This window comes from Panthera onca, chromosome D4, assembly GCF_046562875.1.
Source record: "Panthera onca isolate mPanOnc1 chromosome D4, mPanOnc1 haplotype 2, whole genome shotgun sequence".
Taxonomy (NCBI): Eukaryota; Metazoa; Chordata; class Mammalia; order Carnivora; family Felidae; genus Panthera; species Panthera onca.
The window spans coordinates 48,694,941-48,708,845 of NC_138351.1; the positions used below are offsets into that span (position 1 = coordinate 48,694,941).

Below are 13,905 nucleotides of genomic sequence, written 5' to 3' on the forward strand. Positions count from 1 at the left end.
TGCCTGTTATATTTTGGATTAAGCTCTGATCCTTTCTAGGTAATTTGGGGTGGTGAGTTGCTTGGTTGACAATTAATTACATTATTTTCTAGGTGTGTCCTGATTAAACGACTTGAAATGGGTGCCATTAGGGACAAACATTGTTTTTTCACACAGTAGTTCTTTGCGTTTTTAGAACTCCAAAGTAAGAGGACAGATTAGGGTAACCTGAGTCTTCTTTTAGTGAAACCTTTTGCTGAGAAAGAGCAGGCAAAGGCCTCTGCTCCAATTTTAGTATATGTGCTGCTGGAGGGAGCACCAAAGGCCTCTGTTCATGTGGCTCCCCCTGCCCTGGGGCTTCATGGGAATAATGCTGACTTCAGGCAAAACTACAGTGCCTGGGAGAGCAGTAGGGGCTAAGGAAGGTTTACAAATAGGATAAAAATAAAAATCATTTGGATTTTTGGAGAAAGCAGAATGAAGTGAAACCAGGATGAACTTAAAAACATAGAAAACTATTAAAGTGCCCAAGGGGATTTGGGTTAGTGGTCATAGAAAATCTTGTATGATTACTGTACCTTCTTTAAATGTAAAATCTATCTCGTAAATGTTCTGAAGATACTGTATGTTTGTGTGTGTGTGTGTGTGTGTGTGTGTGTGTGTGTGTGTGTATGTGTATATTTGAGCTGGCAGGGTGACATTTATTAGGCAAATAAATATTGAACAGCTAGCTAGCTGTGGACTAGACACTGTAGTAATTACTGAGGATACTGAATAAAGAAGACTGTTCTCGCCCTCAAGAAGCTTATGACCTGGCTGATGGTGACCTTACATATGTATAACCTAGCAGTTTTTCTTTTCAACTATTTCTCTTCCTCCAATTTATACTACATTTTATCTGGCATGGCAGGAGATGTCTAGCTATGGCAATATGACCATTGTCATAAGTTTGTCCTTATGACAAATATAAACACAAATTATCACCTTCACTAACAAATGTTGATTAAGTTTTTGCTCTCTGTAGCACTTTTACCAGCCATTAGGCAAATAAAACCAATGTAAGACATACTCTATCCCTTTTTAACCCAGTGTATTATCCTATAAAGAAAAACAATGGTACAAGTTAGCCCCAGTTCGTTCTGAAGAATGTTACAGATTTAAATTCTCAGGGAGATTAGAAAAGGATGCAATCGCTTCCAACTGGAACCAGAGGTGAAACCTCATGGAAGAAAGCCTCAGATTATGCACCAGAAGTAAAACCTTATATATTCACAGGGTTTTCGAGGGTTGAACTAGACCAGCCCAATTTATTAAACACCCCCCTGTTTTCTTTGGTATTGCTCATTTTCTCGCCTTTTTGTGCCACGATGACCAATTATGGTGAACATCATTCATTTCTCATTAGCTGAGTTAGAAGAAATGGTTAATATAGATTAAGATTGGCAGCAACAAGCCATGCCACCCTGGGAGTTAACACAGCAAGTGTGGAAATTATCCTGGTCTCTTCACTTCTCTGGGTTCCAATGCAGACCTTGAAATCCCCTATAGCAGTGATTAACTAACTGGTTATCTGTATATTGTGCCACAGTGTAGATTTTGGCCCAGAGTCCTAGTTCATGGTAGAAGTAAATACTTATTCTATGCTTTTTCTTGAATTCTCCAATTGCTGTTTTACCCATAGGATATAGTTGGAGACTGTCATAATTCTGCCATAATATTCCAGATTTAGTTTTCAAACAGTCTTTGTCACATGCATTGTTATTTTTAAGATACAAGTGGCACAAGATTTATTCTGCTATAGTCATATATATATGTATATGTGTGTATGTATATAATTTCCTACCCCCTAAGAGGTGAATTCTTTAGAGGAAATGAAAATAAAAATTTCATAGGGTGTAGGGCAGAGCAAATGCTCATCACAGACTTATCTGACAAGTCTCTTTCAAGAGCCTGTCCACAGATTGAAGATTCACTCTTTGCTCAATTTGCATCCTTGGCCCAATAAATGTTTTATGACCTCCCTCTATGAGCACTCACAGCCAGAAGGAGGTAATGCAAAATTGATCTGTATATTAAAACTGCTGAGCCAAGCGGGCTTGCTCCTGGAATTACACTGATTATGTGTATATGTGATTCAACAGGCCCTATTGAGACACCATAGTATTTGAAAAGACACCCATCAGCTGCATTTTTTATATACACAGTTTCTTCTTTTCCTCCTCCTCTTAACCCTCTGGACCAACTCCTATATTCACATTTTTAACTCCCTTTGGGCTCATGAATAGCAATAAGTGTTTTCAGAAAAGAAAATGCTTCACCATTATGCTCAGCAGTTTATTATTTCTAGAATACAAGGAAGGACATAGACCTTCAAATCAAACACACAGAGGTCGGAATCCCAGCTTTACCATTTAATTGCTATGTGGATTTGGGCAAATTATTATATCTCTCTGGGCCTCATATTGCTATTTTAAAGTAGAGATAATAACATCTACCTGCCTGAATTGTTGCAAATATAACTGGTATAGCCAGGCTTTCGCTGTCTGTGAATATAAAATGAGGTCCATTTCCTTTCATATCCATGTTATGATGGTGGAGTTAACGCTGACATGATAGATCCCCTTAAAGCATGCTCTAATTATTTCTGGAAATGACACCAGGTTCTCTTTTACATGGGCTAAGAACAGATTTATTCACGTTTTTCATTCTGTCCTTTTTTGACAAGCTCCCAAGATATTCATTTATATAACAACTATTTTTATTGATACCTATTTTGTGCGAGGAGCTTTTCTAGCACATGGGTTATTGCTGAATAGGACAGACAAGGTCCTTGTTTTCGTGAAACTTATAGATTATGTGGAGCATCTGGGTGGCTCAGTTGGTTAAGTGTCTGACTCTTGATTTTGGCTCAGGTCATGATCTCCCCAGGTTTGAGAGTTTGAGACCTGCTTTGGACTCGGCTGTCAGCACAGAGCCCAAGCTGTCTCTTGGGATTCTCTCTCCTCTGTGCCTTCCCCATGCACACATGCTCCCTCTCTTTCTTTCTCTCTCTCTCTCTCTCTCAAAGTAAATAAACTTAAAAAAAAAAGAAACTTACAGATTGTCGCAGGTGAGGAGTGAGGGAGTCAGATCAAATAGATAAATAATTATAGATAAGGATACTCTGAAAGAAATAAAGCAGAGAAATCCTCTAGAAATTGACTAGCAAGCTGTTATAAAGGAACAACATTAGAGATGATAGGTAGTTGACATTTGAGCTAAAACCTAGATGGTGAGATGGAGCCTACTAAGTGAAGATCAGAAGTAGAGGAAGGACATTCCAGATTGAAGAATCTACAAAGGCAGTTTTGAGAAAGAGCCACGGAGTTAGAGCAACTGAGGGAAGAGGAGTATGATTCTGGTCATCAATTCTGACATGTGGGTTTCTTCCCACACCACCAAGTGCTTCATCAACACCAGGTGGGTGTCTTGCAATTCAACTCAATTCTGACACTATCTACCCAGGAGAGAGCATCATATTCCACAGGGTAAGGGTTTAGTCCCATAACACTTGATACTATCCCACCCTGAACTTGCACTTCAGATGCCAGGTTGCTACCTGTGCTTCTGACTGACTGGCTATAAATCAGAGCTTCCCATGACCCCTTCCTTTGGTTTCATTAATTGCTAGAACAGGTTACAGAACTCAGGAAACCAGTTTACTCACTAGATTACTAGTTTATAATGAAGGATATCAAAGGACATGAGTCAACCTACATGTGAAGAGATATATAGGGCAAGGTATAGGGAAAGGGCACGGAGCTTCCACGCCCTCTCCTTGCACACAACTCTTCCCAATCTCCATGTGTTCACCAGTGAGGAAGTTCTCTGAACTCTGCCCTTTTGTTTTTTTTTATGGAGACTTCATTTTTTAGGCAGTGTTGATTAAATCATTGGTCGTTGGTGATTTATTCAGTCTCCAGCCCCTTCCCCCTTTCCAGGGAAGTCAGGTGGGTGGGACTAAAGGGTCCAACCCTCTAATCATGTGGTTGGTTCCTCTAGGGCCAGCCCCAATCCTTAGATGACCTAGGGACTTTCCAAAGGGCACCTCATTAACATAACAAAAGACACTCTTTGTCATTCTCATTGTTTATAAGGGTTCTAGGAGCTTTGTGCCAGAAATGAGGGATGAAGACTAAATATATGTTTCTTATTATAAATCACAGGGAGTATAACTGAAACAGTGAGAAAGGGTAAGGTAGTACAAGGTGAGTCTGATAATTGCGCAGGGGCCTGATTATGTATGTCCCTGCAGGACATCAAAGGGCAATTAGAATGACTGGAAGATACTGATTGATATGTTTTAAGCAGATAAACCACATGATCTAATTTACTTAAAAAAATTACGTTAAAAAAAAAACCAAAAAACTTCTGGCTGCTGGATGTGTAAGAATATGAGTACAAGTGTGGAAATAGGGAAAATATTTTGGCTATGATTGTAGTTCAGATAGGAGGGGTCGGCTGGGTGGCTCAGTGGGTTAAGCGTCTGACTTTGGCTCAGGTGATGATCTCATAGTTTGTGGGCCTGAGCCCCACGTTGGGCTCTGTGCTGACAGCCTGGAGCCTGGTTCAGATTTTCTCTCTCTCTCTCAAAATTAAACATTAAAAGATTTTTTTCTGGCAGTGGCTTGCGGGTATGATGCAGAGCATGAGTTCTGTTTTTCATAAGCTGGTACTAGTCTTACTATTGAAGATGTCAAGTAGTTAGATATACAGCCTGAAATCTAGGGTTTAGAGAGGATGGGAGATTTAAATTTGAGAGGCATGAAAATATATATAGTATTTAAAGCAATGGATGTGGATGAATTATTGGGGAATATGAATGGGACATAGGATCAATCCCTAGAGTACGCTAACATTTAGAAGTCAGCTAAAGAAGAGAAGAAAGTAAAGAATATTGAGAAAGAGAATTAACGAAGCTGGGGGAAAATGGAATAATGTATGATGTTCTGGACTCAAGACAAAAAAAGGCTTTTAAAAAGGTAAGAGTGTTTTGGAATGTACGGCTAAGAAGTGCAGCGAGAGGAGACAGAGAAGGGATTACAAAATTTGGCAGCATGGAGATCACTGACAAGATCCTGAGGAGCTAGTTCATTGAGTCATTGACATAAAGAGTGAAAACCCAGTTGAAGTGAGGTGAAGATAAGATAGGACCTGAAAAAATGGATATAGATACGTATTTCCAGACATTTGGCTATTGAATGAAGTAAAGAAAGGAGACACTCTTTGGCAGAACATGAAAGGCCCAGAAAAAAACTTTTTTTGTTTGTTTGTTTATTTTTTCCAAATGGCAGATCCAGAACCTGTATACTTTTCAATGTTAATAATCCTTGGAGAAGAATAATTGATGGTCTTGGAGAGAGGGGGAATCTTTGCCACAGTGAAATCTTTGAGAAGCCAAGAGAGGATGTCTATAGAACACAGGTGCTCTGCTGGCATTTGATAGGTAAGGATTGGTCTTTCATGGTAGGGGAAGAGAAAGCAGTGACTGCACGTTCATTTTGGGGGAAACTGAAGACAATTCCATCTGATTATTCTATTATCTCAGTGGAGTACAAGGGAAGGTTATTATTTAAGAGTGAGCAGGGAGGAAGAGGGGTTTTGGAGGGTTTGCGGAGAGAAAAGATGTGAAATAGTCTCTGAGGGGAGAGGCAGTGCCAGTCTTTAAGGAAGTGTTCTGGTCTTGCTGGGAAGGCTTGAGTACCCTCAGAGAAGGAAACAAATTTAAATAAGACCTATTAGCGTGGTGGAGTGCCTCTGCTCCTGCACATACTCTCGAAAGTGCTACTCAACACACAGAACACTGCTGGCGGCTGCTCTGAGAGGTGCTCCGTGAGGGACTAGTCCCTTTGGGACCACGTTCCAAGCATAAAATGAACATCCACAGAGCAAGGTCATGCTACAATTTTTAACAAAGTTTTGGATCTGGTGGAAGGAAGCCGTGATGGTATGAATTTAAAAGTATTCTTGAACATAGCTACTCTTGCAGTTCACAGGAGAATTTTCAAGGACGGTCTGATGAGCATTTTGATGCTTATAAGTCGACTGGCTCCCAGGTAGGTAGTAAGGGTCAGTTTACCTTCTCCAAAGAGAATGCCCTTGAGAGTGGCTGTTCTGTGTCCAAGAACCAGGTATGCCAAGGCCCAGAGAGATGAAAATACTTCATTCTCATCCCAGCCTGAGGTGTTTCCCAATCTCCATTTTTTGTCCCTAGAATTTTCCTCTTTCCAGGTTGACTGACAATAGTAATATAAAATCACATTTTTAAAGCTTATTTATTTATTTTGAGAAGGAGAGAGAGAGAGAGAGAACGCACATGAGCAGAGTAGGGGCAGAGAGAGAGAGAGAATGAGAGAGAATCCCAAGGAGGCTCTGCACTGTGCAGAGCGTGACATGGGGCTTGATCCCCATGAACCGTGAGATCATGACCTGAGTTGACATCAAGAGTCAGTTGCTTAACCGACTGAACCACCCAGGCACCCCAATATCAAATCACATTGAAGAAAGTCTGTCTTAACCAAAATGGATGTAGTCTTACTTAATGGCCTGAATAAAATAACAATATTAGTGCATTTGGATTATTCCCTCTAAATGACATCATGTATAGAACATCAGTTCTATCAACATCATCATCATCAACATCAGGTTGAATCTGATCAAATACTTTTTTTAAGTCAATGAATAGTAGCTTGAGGGCAAATCCATATCTGTATTCTTTTTCCATAGTTCTCTCTATTTCAGCTTCATACTTCCTATTTGAGCTACTTAAGAACATATACAATTCCAATGAGCAATAGTATTTTTTTAATCTACACACCATCCAGGAATACAGCTTGCAGAAACACAGTTTATGCAGGGCAATTCACATTGCCAAATAGAATTCATGGCAGTGAATATTTTATATTTTTCCCTAAAGAAAATATGTGTGTGATGGTTTTACATTTGCAGAATTATGGCTCATTCAAGAGGTTCTCCCCCATGCCATAACTACAACAAAGGGTTTCTGTTTCCTTCCACAAAGAAGAGTTGAGGTCTCTTCTATGTTGATGTATAGATAACCCCAGTGACTTTGTTTGTTTGTTTTATTTATTTATTTATTTATTTATTTATTTATTTATTTATTGAGAGAGAGAGAGAGAGAGAGAGAGAGAGAGAGAATGAATCCCAAGTATGCTCTGAGCTTTCAGTGCAGAGCTCAGTGTGGGGCTCAAACTCATGAGCCCATGAGATCATGACCTGGGTCCAAATCAAGAGTCAGATGCTTAACTGACTGAGCCACCCACGTGCCCCCCCCCTCCACCACAACTAACTTTTAAATAGTAATTTTCTGAGGTTTCCAAAACATTTAGGGTTGAGTTGTGGTCTAAGGACCTTGCTAAATGAATTTTAAAGATCACATGTTTAATGTGGCTTGAACATACCTACAAAATAATAGGGGCCCTATCTTATAGATTTTAAGTTCTATATAAGTTAATGCTATAGTATTATGGTACCTACATCATAGGTAGATACCTAGAAAATGTAGATTCTTTTACCTATAATAATCATTGTTTCTTTCAAAATACAAAATTAAATTATTATAATGTACATTACTATTAGTACAAGTGCCTAAATTTGCATTATATACTGCATTTCTGCTACTTGATTGGTTCTTCTTCATGGGCTTATTACCCCAGTTTATTAAAAATCGGCATTTGCTATAAGATGGATTTGTCTTGAAACTTTCCCATGGATCTATTTATGGATCTATTTATTTAAAATGGCTTAATTTAACTTCTAGGATATATTAAAAATAATAAATTATAATAGTAAAATTTTATTATACCACTTTATTAAAAAATAGACTGTTTGCCATACTGGGAATCCAATTTACTTAAGTGTTTACACTGGTGGGGTGGTTACAGTAGGGTCAGAGAAAAAATGAGAGGAAAAGAGAGAGAAAGAGATTTACAATAGATTACAGCAAGAAAATAAAACCTTAGAGTATGACCACGTAGGTTAGCAACTATAATCATAGAAAAAGGAAAAAAAAAGGACGATGTCTCAATGACTGGAAACGAGATAATTGCAAATAATGCACCAAACTCCAGGCTACTGCATGAAGAACTATGAAACAGAAAATCTTGGCCTGTTGTGAAAAAAATTAATGTTTCTGATATTCCTTCATTCACTCACTTAATCATTTATACATCAATCCTTGCATCATGTTTAGATGAGAACAGTGAAGAAAAAAATTGATGTCTAAATTCTGAAAAAAGGTAATGAAATAAACTCCTATTTGCTTATATGTCTTTCTTTGTAGAGACATGTGGATACTTGATTGGTAATCATAATTAATTCTACCACTTTATAAAGGATTAAACCTGCAAAACTATAAAACTCCTAGTAGATAACACAGAAGAAAATCTAGGTGATGTGGGTATGGTGATGCCTTTTTAGATGTAACACTGAAGATGTGATCCATGAAAGAAACAGTTAACAAGCTGGGCTTTACTAACATCACAAACTTCTGCTCTGCAAAAGACAATATTAAGAGACGCAGAAGACAAATTATTTGCAAAATAGTTTTTGGGAAAAATATTTGCAAAAGACACATCTGATAAAAGACTGTTACCCAAAATATACAAAGAGCTTTTAAAACTCAGTGGTAAGAAAATAAACAACCTGATTTAAAAATTGGCCCAAGACACCTTAACAGACACCTCATCAAAAAAGAGACACATGGGGCGCCTGGGTGGCTCAGTCAGTTAAGCGGCCGACTTCGGCTCAGGTCATGATCTCGCGGTCCATGAGTTCGAGCCCCTGAGCTGTCAGCACAGAGCCTGGAGCCTGTTTCAGATTCTGTGTCTCCATCTCTCTGACCCTCCCCTGTTCATGCTCTGTCTCTCTCTGTCTCAAAAATAAATAAACGTTAAAAAAAATTAAAAAAAAAAAAAAAGAGACACAGATGGCAAATAAGTACATGAAAAGGTGCTCAACATCATATACTTAAGAGAAATGGGAATTAAGACAACAATGAGATACCACTAGACACCTATTAAGATGGCCAAAATTAAGAACACTGACACGAAATGCTGATGAGGATGTACAGCAACAGGAACTCTCATTTATTGCTGGTAGAAATACAAAAGGGAACAGCCTCTTGGGAAGACAGTTGGACCGTTTCTTAGAAAAAGAAGACATATTCTTACTATATGATCCAGCAATTGTTTTCCTTGGTGTTTGCCCAAAGGAGTTGAAAACTTGCGTCTACACAAAAATCTGCGTGCAAGCGTTTATGGCAGCTTTATTCATAATTGACAAATCTTAGAAGCAACCAAGATGTCCTCCAGTAATTGAATGCGGAAATAAACTGATATATCCAGACAATGGGATAGTATTCAGTGCTGAAAAGAAATGAGTTATTAAGCCATGAAAAGACATGGAGGAAACTTAAATACAAATTATTAAGTGAAAGAAGTCAATCTGAAGAGACTATACACAATAATTCCAACTAGGACATTTTAGGAAAGGCAAAGCTATGAAGACAGTAAAAACATTAGTGTTGGCAGGAGTTTCGGGGTGGAGGGAGATGAATTTGCAGAGCACAGAGGATTTTTAGGGTAGTGAAAATACTCTGTATATTATAATGGTGGATATGTGTCATTATACTTTTGTTTATACTCGTGGAATGTACAATGCCAAGAATGAACCCTAAGGTTAGCCATGGACTTTGAGTGACTATGATGTACTGATATAGGGCTATCTTTGGTAAAAAATTGTACTATTTTGTTGAGTGATGTTGATAATGGGGAGGCTATGCATGTGTGGGGGCAGAGTTAATGAGAAATCGCTGTACCTTCCTCTCAGTTTTGTTGTAAACCTAAAACTGCTTGAAAAAATAGTCTTTAAGAAAAAGCAGGCCCTTGACATCAAAAATCCATATGATCTTTTTGGCCAATAGGACTACTGTGAAATTGAAATGTGCTGACTTTAAGTGTATAACACATACTGGATTTTGAAGTGATAGTAATAATGATAAAAAATATAAGATATCTCAATTTTATGTTATATGCTGAAATGGTATTATTTTGGATATATTGGGTTAAATAAAATACATTATTAAAATTAATGTCACTAGTTTCTTTTGCTTTCTTTCAAATGTATTTAATAGAAATTTAAAATTATACATGCAAGGGCACCTGGGTAGCTCAGTCAGTGGAGCAACCAACTTTTAGCTCAGGACATGGTCTTGCGGTTCATGGGTTTGAGCCCCTCATTGGGCTCGCTGCTGTTGGCACAGAGCACACTTTGGATCCTGAGTCCCCCTCTCTCAGCCCCTCCCCTATTTGTGCTTTCTCTCCCGAAATAAACATTAAAAAAAAACTTTAAAAAATTATAAGTGCAGCTTAAATTATATTTAAGGACAATACTGCTCTAGACCAGTCTGCCCCCAAATAATGAAAATTGTTGGAAATAAAGGAGGAATTAAAACACACATACATAAATAGGTATTTGAGAGAGGTTTGCGACTTTTAAGGTGCAATCCACACTTCTTAGATCAGAGGAATTTATATAGATTTCTTCTGATTTTGACTTAGAATTTATTTCTGAAGATTTGTTTTGCAGATTGTGCTGACTTTTTTGTTCATCTCTCCTAGTAAATTAATTGCGCTTACAGGATTTTTCTTTGTTTTCTGGTACATTTCTCCTTCCTTTCATGCTTGTCATCTATTCTCCGACCTGTTCCAAGGGTTTGAAATTGACTCCATATATGACTTTCCACATGGTGGATTTTGAGGATCCTCTGAGAAACGATCTAGGGTGGGATCTATGTTTCTCACTGTAAAGGTGTTTATGGCTTTCCATTCTCAGCCACCCTTTGGGCATCACAATTCTGACTTTCTCGCTCCCACCTCCTCTCCCTCCTTCCCTTCACTCTGTGTGGTATGTGCATGTGTACTTTGGATTTTGTGGGAGTTCAGAATGTGTGATGTCTAAGAATGGAAACTAAGGTAGGTTTTTTTTTTTTTTTTTTAAGCTTGTGTAAGAAACAAGTAATCAGACAAATGCTGTATAGGATTTTGTTGAATATCGGTCAGGAACCCCGTTCTGTTTGAAATGAAGTAGCATCCAGCATATTGACATGAATGAAGCTGACACTTGGATGCAGAAAATTCACTGAATATAAATTTAAATATTAAAGAATAATGAGGTTATAAGTGCCTGAAAAATTGCTTTTGCTCATGCCCAGTAGGAATTTTCATGAGCATGGAATTATGTAACTGTTTCTGCCTCTCTGAAATATTACCAAAGTTTAATTGGCAGTTGTACAATTGGGTGGAAATTTTTTAATGGTTTACTGTTTTCTATAGATTGAAGTCTTCACTTATTATTACAAAATGTCTTCATACATTTGACAACAATAAAACCCAGACAGACAAAATGAAAGTGTTGGTACCTTAAGAAATGTAAGATGTTGGTCAATTTATAAATGTGGACAGATCTGTTAAATGTCCAGGAATGTTAAGGTATTTTATCCTCTATTTAATTTAGACAAAAATATAGTCACAATTTATAATTGCTTATATTTAGATGATATTATATGTGTATCTATATGTGTATAATAGTCCATAAGATAAATGGCAGTATCTTTCATTATTGTCATATCTTTACTTCTGCATCTTTATATGTGTGAAATTAGACATTAATTTGGAGGTTTAATGAATGAAATATTTATATGCAGAAGTTCCTGGGTGGCTCAGTCAGTTAAGTGTAGGATTCTTGATTTCAGCTCAGGTCATGATCTCACAGTGATGAGATCAAGCCCCAAGTCGGGCTCTGTGCTGCACATGGAACCTGCTTGGGATTCTCTCTCTCCCTCTTTTGCTGTACCTCCTCTGCTTGTGTGTGTGCCTGTGCTGTCTCAACATAAAAAAAAAGAAAAAGAAAAAAAGAAATATCTATATGCAGATTTACTGCATATGTTTCCTATTTATATATATTCCCATAAATGAGTGAACAAGTCTTTGCAAGATGTTTTGTAAAAGTCATTGTTCTTAAGATATTCACTCATTATACCTAAACTTGGGAATGGATATGTTTACATTTTACCTATCTTTTGTTCAGGTGAAATTTGTAAATATTAATGGAATGTCTATTATGCGCAGGTGCTTCTTTCTACTTGCCTAATGGGGCCACTGATACTGATGGTTTTATTGTGGTTTTGTGTGAAAATGTCCCTGTTTTAAAGCATTTGACTGTGATGGGACATAGGTCAACAGTTCTCAATAGTTCAGGAAGAAAAGAGTTTTTTTGTACTTATAATTATGCACCATACTTATAATTTTCCTGTAAGTTTGAAATGTTTCTAAAAAACAGAAGGGAAAAAAAAGACTATCACTTGGCAACTGTTTGAGCTTGGAAAAATAACTTCAATGTTCTGAGCTCAGTTACCACACATACTAATATCTTTTTTAAAAAGTTTTTATTTACTTATTTTGAGAGTTAGAGAGCACACATGGGCAAGTGGGGTAGGGGCAGACAGAGAGGGCAAGAGAGAGAATCCAAGCAGGCTCCACACTTTTAGTGAGGAGCCCGATGTGGGGCTAGATCTCATGAACCACAAGATCATAACCTGAGCCAAAGTTGGAACATTAACCAACTGAGCCACCCAGGTGCCCCTGGGCATACTAATATCTTAAAAAGTTGTTTTAAGGATTAGGACTGTAAGTTAATTATAGATTTATGATTTCCTATTTTATTCAGTGGTTTATAATTTGTTAGAGTCATTATTTACTTTGATGTTCAAATTATTCCATATTTGCTAGTGGGAGCCCCTTCTAATTTGAAAGCCTGTTTTAACATCCTTGCAACAATCCTATTTTATGATTAAAAAAAATCTTTAAATTGCACCAGTATAGCACATCAAAGTACACATGACATAAGGGCATTTGCAGACATCTCAGAATAGAGATCCGGACAGTGGTTTGCAACAACACAAAACAAATACAAAGTCCCTGAAGAACCACCCGTGTTACAGAGAATGCAGCACCTGTAGGAGGTGTCTGTGATGGCAAGCACTGGGACAATAACCTGAAGTGTTGTTTGCTCTATTCGTGGTGGTAGGCAGGGTAACCCTCTGATTAAAAAATAAAAAAGACATTTCCTGACTTATTTCAAAAAATATTAATCCCACAGAGAAAGAAAATCATGGTTAGGAAAAGGGAATTCTAATATTTTTGCTTATAATCTCTGAAAACTGAAGAGATGAAATTAACAGAGGAAACATGGGGGGAGGTTGTAATTTCCCTCTTTTTCTTACCTTTAGGAAAAACCAGACCCAAGCTATTCCAGACACATGATGTTATTTCTTCAAGACCTCCAAAAACAGGAGACTCCACCACCTTCTCAGTCCATTTCAACATCTACTGATACTTACAGCCTGGAATTCTATGTCTCTAAACCAAGTATCATGTGCTGCTTTAAGATGAAACCTGCCATTCTTGTTCCATAGTCAAAAAAATAAAAATTCTGGTTATCATTCTCTTCAAGATGTCTGTAAGGGAGTAGTTTTCAAATTTATAGTTGCCGTGTTCATTCTCTACTTCCAAGGAGTAAGGATGGAATATTTTCTGGATTTTTACTCTTTGCCAGAGAGGCATTTTACTAACATTTACTGAGTACTTACTATATGCCAAGGGTGGACCTTACTAATTTGTTGAAAGCCTGAATAGAAAGCTGAGTAAGAAAGAATTCTTCCTCTGCCTGTCTTCAAGCTGTGACGATAGTCTTCTGCTTTCAGACTCAGAATCAGATCAGAGCTTATACTATTGTGTATAAGACCAGTCCAGACCAGACCTTCTCAGCCTCCATAGTTGTGTGAGCCAACTGCTCATAATTATCTAT

General features: G+C 37.7%; 1 long non-coding RNA gene across 4 annotated transcripts in view; it reads left to right on the forward strand.

The window, feature by feature from the left end:
* Positions 1-13,550, forward strand: part of LOC132663839 (uncharacterized) — a 121,047-nt gene extending 107,497 nt beyond the window's left edge. For all 4 annotated transcript variants that reach the window (XR_014136016.1, XR_014136018.1, XR_013551587.2 and 1 more), the window contains 2 exons: positions 5,313-5,464; positions 13,328-13,550. This is a non-coding gene — a long non-coding RNA (uncharacterized LOC132663839). The remainder of the gene's footprint in view (positions 1-5,312; positions 5,465-13,327) is intronic.
* The last annotated feature ends 355 nt before the right edge of the window (positions 13,551-13,905 follow it).